The following is a 9,765-nucleotide window of genomic DNA, read 5'->3' as shown; positions in this document are numbered from 1 at the left end:
TCAACCTGTTGGGCTTCGTGGCTGAAAGTGCACTCGGCGATAAAATATGCCAAAGCTTGGGCTTTAATTGCGGTCCGTGGTTTGTACTAGAGATCGTACTCGCTGAGTTCGATGGCCCACTTCGTTAGCCTACCAGAGACCTCGGGCTTCAGCAAGACTTGCCTTAGGGGTTTGTCGGTTAAGACAACGACTGTGTGAGCTTGGAAGTACGGGCGGAGTTTCTGAGCTGATATCACCAGTGCGTAGGCTATTTTCTCTATCTGCGGGTAACTCGTCTCTACTCCCTGCAGAATTTTACTAACATAATATACGGGTTGCTGGACCCGATCTACTTGTTTTACTAATACCAAACTAACCACCTCGTTGCTCGCCGAGAGGTACAGTTCTAAGACCTCGCCCTCCTCGGGTCTCGCTAAGGTTGGTATGGTGGCGAGGTAAGTCTTTAGCTCGTCGAACACGAGCTGGCAATCTCGGGTCCATTCGAACCTTTTGCCTTTGACTGCCTTAAAGAAAGGCAGGCAGCGATCTGCCGACTTGGACATGAAGCAGCTCAGAGCGGCTATGCAGCCGTTTAGCCTTTGAACCTGTAACAAGTCTTTTATTAATTCTCATGAAAACTATGTTTTGACGACCATGTTGTCTACATAACATTCGATTTTCATGCCGATTAAAGGCCGAAAAAGTTTATTTACAAGTCTTTGAAAGGTTGCACCAGCATTCTTTAGCCCGAAGGGCATGACCTTGTAACAGTACAGGCCGAACTCGGTAATGAAGCTAGTTTTTTCTTGGTCGGACTGGTCCATCTTGATTTGGTTGTAGCCTGAGTAGGCATCCAGGAAGCTTAGCAGCTCATGTCCCGAGGTCGCGTCCACTAGGCGATCAATTCGGGGTAGGGGGAAGCAGTCTTTTGGGTAAGCTCGGTTCAGGTCGGTGTAGTCGATGCACATGCGCCACTTGCCGTTGGCTTTTTTCACCAGCACTGGGTTGGCTACCCAGCTCGGGTAATGAACCTCCCTTATGAAGTCTGTTGCGAGGAGCTTTTCGACTTCTTCGTCAACCGCCCACCAGCGCTCCGGGGCTAAGTTGCATTTCTTCTGTCTAATGGGTCTGACAGTTCAGTTTGCAAAGGCTCCTTGGTGGAGGCACCGATCTGGAGTGTTCGCGTCGGATCTGTAGCCAAGGTCGGGACTGCAACTGTTTCCTCAGTGGGTGAAGCTCATTCCTCGCCCTGCTCCGCAGGCCGCTCCAGTTCGAGGTCGTCGGCCACCTTGGTTTTTTCCTTTAGGGTGGCAACATAGCATTTGTGGGACTCAAGTTGGTCACCCCGCGCTACCCCCACACCGAAGTCCATTGGGAACTTCATTGCCAGATAATAGGTGAAGACTACAGCACGCAAAATATGTGTAATTGGTCGCCCTATTATGGTGTTGTATGGGGAAGTGGTCGCGACCACCAGAAAATCGTGGTTGAGTCTTATCGCGCATGGCCATGTGCCGACTTCCATAGGTACTGTTATTTTCCCCAGGGGCCTGACTTCCTCTCCACTGAAGCCCACCAGAGGAGTGTGCGCGGGTTTCAATTCGCTTTTCTGCAACTGCAATTGGTCGAATGCCGATTTGAATAGGATGCCCATCGACTGCCTGAGTCTACCAGTACGCGCCTGACTTCGAAGTCGCTGATCCTTAGCTTTATGACGAGTGCGTCGTCGTGGGGGTAGTGAACACCTCGTGCGTCGTCTTCTGTAAAAAAGATTGGTTCTTCCTTCTTCGACCTCTTGGGAGGGTTCTGCTCCTCTCGGGATGCTTCACGAACTGACATCCTTGCTGCCGCCGAAGTGCATCTTGCCACCACCGAACCGCCCACTATCACGTGGATGGTTCCCCGGACTGGCCTTTCTTCTGGGGGAGGTCGCTGCAAGGCTTCGGCCGGTCTGTTGCTCGACTCAGGGACATTCTTCCCGTGTTCCCCTTGCCGACCTGCTTTATTACTATTGTCATAATGTACAAAATTTCTTAAGTACCCGCAACGGATGAGTCCTTTTATCTCGTCGCGGAGATTATTACATTGCTCGGTGCTATGACCGTGATCTTTATGAAAACTACAATATAAATTTTTGTTCCTCTCGTTTGGGTTGCTCTTCAGGCAAGGTGGCCACTTTATGTAGGGGGCGTCCTTAATCGTCATCAAGATCTCGGTCCGCCTTGTGTTCAATGGCGTGTAGTCCGTCCGAACTGCTAAGAGAGCTCGAGACGGTTGGCTTGGCTTCGCCTCTCGGTTCTGGCTTCTTCTGTCGCTGAGGTTGGAGGGCTCGCCTTCTCTTTTTCTTTTTTCAACCCCGCCTTCGTTTCTCTGGTTGATCTCTTCCTCTGTTCTCATAAACTTGTCCGCGAGCTTGAGGAAGTCAGCCATGGTTGCTGGTTGGCTGGCCACCATGTGCCATTTGAACTCTTTGTGCGTCACCCCTCTTTTGGCCACGGCGAGCTGTACCGTGGGGTCTAACCGAGGGATCTGCAAACATGCTTCATTGAACCGTTTGATGTAGCTCCGGATGGGTTCCCCCTCTCTTTGGATTACCCCGAAGATATTTTCCTCAGTTCTTGGACATCTTTTGCTGGTAACAAAGTGCGCAGTGAAGATCTTCACGAACTGGGGCCAGCTTCTTATTGACCCGGAAGCTAGGTTCTGGTACCAGGTGCGGACCACCCCTCTGAAGGTGGTGGTGAAGGCCACGCACATGCACGACTCGCTTGCCCTAGTGAGGTGCATTTGCGACTGGAACGCGTCGACGTGGTCGTTGGGGTCAAAGGACCCATCATACTTGTCCAGAGAAGGGAGTTTGAAATCTCTAGGCAAGGGGACTGCCAAAAGTTCTACTGAAAGGGGGGAAGGAACTGAGAGAATGGGGACGGTTTTTACCTCACCCAAGCTCGTTTCTTCCTTGCCTTTGAGCTCGGGTAGCACACGGGTAGCAGTTCGGCGACTTCGCCGGTGCCTTCTTTGAGTGGGCCTGGTGCTGCCGTTGTTGGCCTCCGTGTTGCCGAGATCGATGGGCCCGGAATGTTGGCCTGCTGCTAAGGCGCTGAAGCGGTTCTCTGTGAGTGGGAACTCGGGCTTGGAGCGTTGGGGTGACTTCGAGGGCAAGGTTCCTGACCCACCCGCGAGCTGCGAGGCGGGGGTGATATTTCTTTGCTTATGGCCCGAGGATGAGGCCTGACTATTAGGGGGGTTCTGTGGTCGGGAAGCCTCTCCTTGGTGAGGTCGTCCACCTTGAGGGGAGGCCTTGACTGGCTTTGAAACAGGGTGTCGGGGGGGAAGCAGTGGTTGGTTCAATGGTAGCTGAGGGAACTGTTGTTGATAATGGTGTTGGGAGAGGTGGTGTAACACCTGGTGATGTTGAAGTTGGTGCTGCTGGAATTGCTGCATTTGGGCCTACATTGCCCACATGCATTGCATGAGATCATTTAGCTGAATTTGGCGGGCTGCTAGTGGGACAGCAGTTGGTTCCACGAAGTTCGTTTCGATGGGGAGTGGGAGAGGAATGTTCAACGAGGGAGTGTTTAGAGGTGCCACCGCCTGTGGCACATTCAGACTTGGGATCCCATCCACTGAAAGGGGGATGGCGAACTGCCCAATGCACACCGCCAAAACATGAAGTTGTTCTCCCGTAGCGGCTGTTTCGATTCCATGTCCGGCACTGCTGGAGGAGGCCATTTCAGTGTTGGAGTGGGTGTTGGAGTTTTTTGAAAGAAGGGTAGGTAAAAGAGATTTAGAGGGAGGCTTTTAGAAGTGTTCCCACAGACGACGCCAATTGATGGAGCGTGATCCGACCGGTCTTAGCTGTCAATGAATTTGCCTCTGAGCTGGAGCGTCGGGGAGCCTGAAACGGGAAAGATGAGAGAACTCCGGGGGGAACCCGGTGTGATAACTCCGAAGCTCAAGTCAGTAATCTCTCAAAGGAAAAGTGTAGACCAGATAGCGCAAAGTTCACATACCTTGTTTGCTGGGGGCAGGGGGCTTTTATAATCACTTCGCGCACTCGCTCAGAGGCCCTTGTTAGGTCGGGTATGATTACCCTTGCGTCTGTCAACTCGGGTGTCGTCCTTTCTGTTGGGACAGAACCGTCACTGCCTAACCGTCTCTCTAACTGGAGATAGCGGTGTTAGGAGGCGGTGGCAGGTGGCCGTTTAGAGTGCGGTCGTCAAGCGTCAGATCCCAAGTCAGTCAGGTGCGGCACCCTCGGGTATGGACTTCCTTGATGTCAGGCATAGTGCGGTTTACTTGGTTTTGGTGCCCTGAGGGTGATGTGGAGTGGTGAGCGAGGCGAAGTCTTGAGTTCGGAGGTATGTATAGGGCAGGTCAGTTCAGCGAGGTGTATCCCGAGCTGTTACAAGGCAGGCCAGTTCGGCGAGGGGTATCCCGAACTGTTACAAGGCAGGCCAGTTTGGCAAAGTATGTCCCGAACTGTTACAAGGCAGGCCAGTTCGGCAAAGTATGTCCTGAAGTGTTACAAGGTAGGCCAGTTCGACGAAGTATGTCCCGAACTGTTACAAGGTAGGCCAGTTCGGCAAAGTATGTCCCGAACTGTTATATGCAGGCCCGTTTGGATTACATTTCTGGTTTGGGACCAAGGGTGAGTTCGGGCCCCTAGTAGGGAGTTCTGACCGCTGGTTTCTCCCCTTGGTGCTCGCGCCTTAGGCTTGCTTTTGTGCCGAGCTGTTGTCTTTGCCACGTGTCGCATAACTGTGAGGTCGAGCCAAATCCTCCTTCATCAAGTAGAGACTGAGTTTGTTAAATCATGCAAAAGTCTTTTGATTCTATTGGTTTTAACTAATACTAGAATTTGTATAAGATATTAAGAAACAATATTCAAGAAATAGAAATTTGATGAATTCAATATTTCTACAATTCCTTTCTTCTTGAACTCCCATCTTGTAGAACTACGCTGTATCTTGTTGTATATGACAGACGTTTAGTATCAATGCTTTTGCAAAGATATAACTAAATTTGAGAGATTTTTCAGCCCATAGTTGTTATTTTCAATGGTACTTTGTTTTCCTTCAATGCTGCCCTAGCCAATATCTGGGTTATTTCCACCTTAGTTCTATTATTTCAGTAAAGCAAGTTACAGGTCATAAAACCAGGTGCAAATATTCCCAAGAGTTTAAATAAGAAATGTCCTCTTCACCTAATTAGCATTAATTAAATTAATTAGATGTTTTAATCCCGAAGTAGTGTATGAAAAAAGTTTCTAGAAATCATTCATGAGAACTTTGCCAGGGTGAAGTTCTCTGTTAATTAAACTTGTTCATAAGGCCTATCAAGTTCTTAAACCATACACATAAATCATTCTGCATTGGTAACCATTGCGTAAAATAATTATAGATAGTATCTTCAAATGCAAAGAGAAATTTTAATTTGAGGAATTTGGTTTCTTACCATTTTCGAGTTTGGTTGATGGTAAAGATAGCTAGGATTGAATCTTTGAATTGGATCCCAAATTGACAGAATATACCTTATGTATATATAAAGTTCAGGGTTCGAGTATGATATGGGAAAGATATGATGTCAGAAATTTTTTTAACCAATCAAATGATATCATTAACGTGATAGCCAATCAGGTGTTATTTATCAAAATTCGTTGGTGAATTTTAATTGATCAAAACTCTAGCGATACCATATCTTTCCCACACCATAGATTTTCCCATAAAGTCCAACCCTATATATTCTTAAATATAGGTTGAACTTAGATTAAATATGTAATTGACAATATCTTATTAGGAATAAGAGATTGTTGAAGGCCCCAAGAGGGTATTAAATGTACAAAAAAACTATTAATAATAGTGTAGTGAGATCAAATTAATAAAATCTAGGATGCATAAATAAACTGTTAAAGTCTCCAAGAACATAACACTTTTGGTTTCTTCCATATTTTGGAAAAATGTTAAAAGATGTGTACTTTGGAAAAAAAATATTAATCCACCAGATAAATAGTATTTGGTAATTATCCATTTAAGAATCTTTAATTTCCCATTCAAAAATGATTGTAACCTTCTTGAGCTTTGTGACGATTCGAAGCTGTTGATGTTTTTTCTTTCTTACATTGAAAATATCTTTAACAGAAAATGTCGTAAGGGTTTCTTTGCCAAGATTTTGCTAATTGGATCAAAGAAACAAAGTTAAAAAGAACATGCAATACTGTGATTAAAAGAAAGGTAAACTAATATACTGAATTTATATTTTTGTTAATATTTGATTTACTGTTCTTTTTAATCCTGTATTGTGTAAATTGATTTTAGATTGAAATTGGGGGAGTTGGAGTATCAATTAGAACAAAGAATAAATTTATTCTAGATAGAAGTATTGATCTACCCTTCTTTTTTGTTCTTTTCATAAATCCAATTTTTAAGTATATATTATTGTACTCTTCTTGATAAAATATAGTTTATATTAACGTGCTAAAGTTGATTCATCTAGATCTGGATTCTTAATAATATCTTTTATTCTTTTTACTTTTTTATATTGTTATTGATATTTTTTTAGTAAATTTTCTCAATTATTTTAGAAAAAGAGTCTTTGATTTCTTTTTAACTCTTGATATCTATTTCAAATTATGCTCTATGATTGATTAACACGGTTTTTTTTTTTCATAAGTTCTTAGCTCTAACTTGTTAGACTGTTTTTGTACCAAAGCAAGACAATTGATATAACATGTATATGAATATGTGAAAGGTAATCATTTAGGCTATGTTTGGTTTGAAGGAAAAGGTGGGTAGGGGTGGAGACAACAGGGGGTGGCAGAGGGGAGCCCTTATGTTTTCAAATTTCTCATAAAATCTATTCAAACTTCCACTTATATTTTAGCCCCCTTATCCATGTTTCCTAGATTTTGCCCCCCTCCCTTTTATCCATGTTTTCTAGGTTTTGCCCCCCTTAATAAAAAATTTAGCTCCGCTTCTGAAGGTGGGGAAAGGAAAGAAAAGGTAGGTAGGAAAACCTATACAAAGTTTGTAAAGGTTTCCATATTTTTCCTTTCCTTTCCTTTCCTTTCCTTTCCCTACTTTTTCCTTCAAACCAAACACAACCTTAAGGTCTTGCTTTTATTAAGTAGTTTGGTCTTAAGCTCCGCTTCTGAAGGTGGGGAAAGGAAAGAAAAGGTAGGTAGGAAAACCTATACAAAGTTTGTAAAGGTTTCCATATTTTTCCTTTCCTTTCCTTTCCTTTCCTTTCCCTACTTTTTCCTTCAAACCAAACACAGCCTTAAGGTCTTGCTTTTATTAAGTAGTTTGGTCTTATTCTTCATCGTCTTTTAATTTCAATGAATGGGTATCAAGAGTTTAACAACTAATGTCTGTGTCTTACCCTTGAGTGAAATATTTCTTTGAGAAAAAGCTCAAATCATTTATATAGTTTACACGATTCACTTTTATTTTCCCATGAAAGAAGAAGAAATATATCGTTTTAATAAAGTGAGTATCATGATAATATTTAATTGGTCATTTTCTTTGTTTTTCCTATATTCTCGATTTTTTTTTTGAAAAATGCAATTCTTAGCTCGGATTCAAATTGGATATAATGGTAGAAGTTAAAAGAAATTAGGCTCAATTTGGGAGGAGTACAAATGCAAATACGTAGAGTGTAAAACCTTATATTTTGTATTATTTTATATGTATTTGCACTGTACATATTTGCATTTATACTCCTTCCAAACTGAGCATTAGGCACCGAAGACCAAGTCTTTGGTCTTGTCACAGAGAGGCCAAACTTTGCAATCTTGAGCAGAACAATTCACACTCCTAGTACATATATAACCGAGCCAATAGAAATGTGGTTCAAAAGACTTCTGCAATCTCCAAATACGAACTCAAATTTGTGCCCCACAACACATTCCAACTGTGTATTGGAAATATCTCCCAATGACAACTACAGGAGATGTTTCCAATAGGGGTGCTCACGGTTTGGTTGAACCGTGGGGTATTCTTTCAAGACCTGGTCAGTTTTTTAAATATTCAAACCGAAATTGAACCGATGCAATCAGTTAACCGATTAACCGCGGTTTAGTTTTTTGATTTTTCTATGCACTTAAAATATATAAAAAAACCCTAATATTGTCAGTGGTTGCTGGCAAAGCTACAGAGAGGAGAGGTGAGAGAGAGAAGGATCACAGATGCTTCAATACAACCATTGACAAATGCTTCAAGCCTTCAACACTACCAACGACACTGAATGGTGTTGGTGTGTGCTTGTCAGCGAGGCAATGACCGGCTTGCCGCTTGGTGCTAGTGCTTGGCGTGGGCCGCGTGGTAGTTTGAGAAGAGAACGGAGAGACTGAGAAGAGAACACCGAATGGAGAGACTAGAGAGACTGAGAAGAGAGCGTTGAACGGAGAGACTAGAGAGATTGAGAAAGTGAGAAGAGAAGGGAGAGACTAGAGAAACCTAGAAGAGATAGAGAGTGAGAGAAGCTGAGAAGAGAAAAGACTTAGTCTTGAGTGGTTCCGAGTTTCGAAGAGAGTGAGACTGCAGTAGCAGTCTGGTACTCTGGTAGACTGCCGAAGAGGGGCTGAAATTGAAAACCTCTTAAAGATTCAGAATGTCAAAACTTTTTGAAAAATAAAAAATATAATATATACATATAATATTATATAAATATATATCGATCGGTTTGACTAACTGTTTTTTTTAATGGTTAATCGAAACCAAACCGAAATTATCGGTTTTTTAAGAATATCGAATCGAAACCAAACTGACCGATTCGGTTAACTGATTTTTAGGTTTGATTTCCGTCAGTTTGATTTTTCAATTTTTTTGGCTAACCCCTAGTTCCCAATGCATGCTGAGATGTGCATGCAGGTCGCAGATGTGGACTTTCTGAGAATATAGTTCGTAATCACCATGGTAGGTTGCAATCTGCCGACTCCGGATCTCCTACCCACGTCTACCCACAACACACTACCCCTGTGAATTGGGAACATCTCCCCCTGCATAATACTATGTAGGAGGATGAGATGCTCTCCATGTGTGTCTGCAATGTTATGTGGGTAGACATGGGCAGGAGATCCAGACTCCATCCTAAGTAGCATTTTTTGGCTATGCTGGTTCGGAACTTCGGATTAACATGGTTCGATTGTCTGAGACATACACTAAGTAAACTCTTGGATCATTTATTAAAACACCCCATATAGTTTGTGTTATACTAAAACACCCTTTATAGTATATAACCGATTTACTTAATCAACCTTCCATTAGATTGAAGCAAAAAATGATAGTTTTGACCTTAGGATCTGTTTGGACCAATATAATATACAAAATATATAAATGAAAATACCATTCTTGCCCCTAGTAAAACATGGACAACAACTCTTCAATCAATTTTTTGGAGAAAAAAGACATGCTGTAGAAAATTAACTAATAACCTGATATGCATTGTTCTCTCTTCTTCATTCTACTAAAATCAAACATTATGTGGTAAGGGTAATTTCATAAAGTTCATTTTAAAAACCCATGCCTTTATTATAGTCGTATAGGTGGTCGAGTTACCATCAAGGATTAAGGTATTGATATGATACTCCCAATACGGAGCGTATCGTATCCGTATCCATGATCATGGATACAAGATACACTATGACTGGATACGTATCCTATGAGTCATGCGTATCGGTATGATGCGCCTCCATATCAGGACGTATCGCACCATATCGGTGGATATGGTTCGATACACACCGATATGGAGGTGTATCCGTGCCTAGTTTTCATCTTTAATACTAGT

Source organism: Nelumbo lutea, chromosome 8 (genome assembly GCF_056320005.1).
Source record: "Nelumbo lutea isolate HS-2025 chromosome 8, American lotus-T2T, whole genome shotgun sequence".
NCBI lineage: Eukaryota > Viridiplantae > Streptophyta > Magnoliopsida > Proteales > Nelumbonaceae > Nelumbo > Nelumbo lutea.
This window is presented reverse-complemented; position numbering follows the sequence as displayed.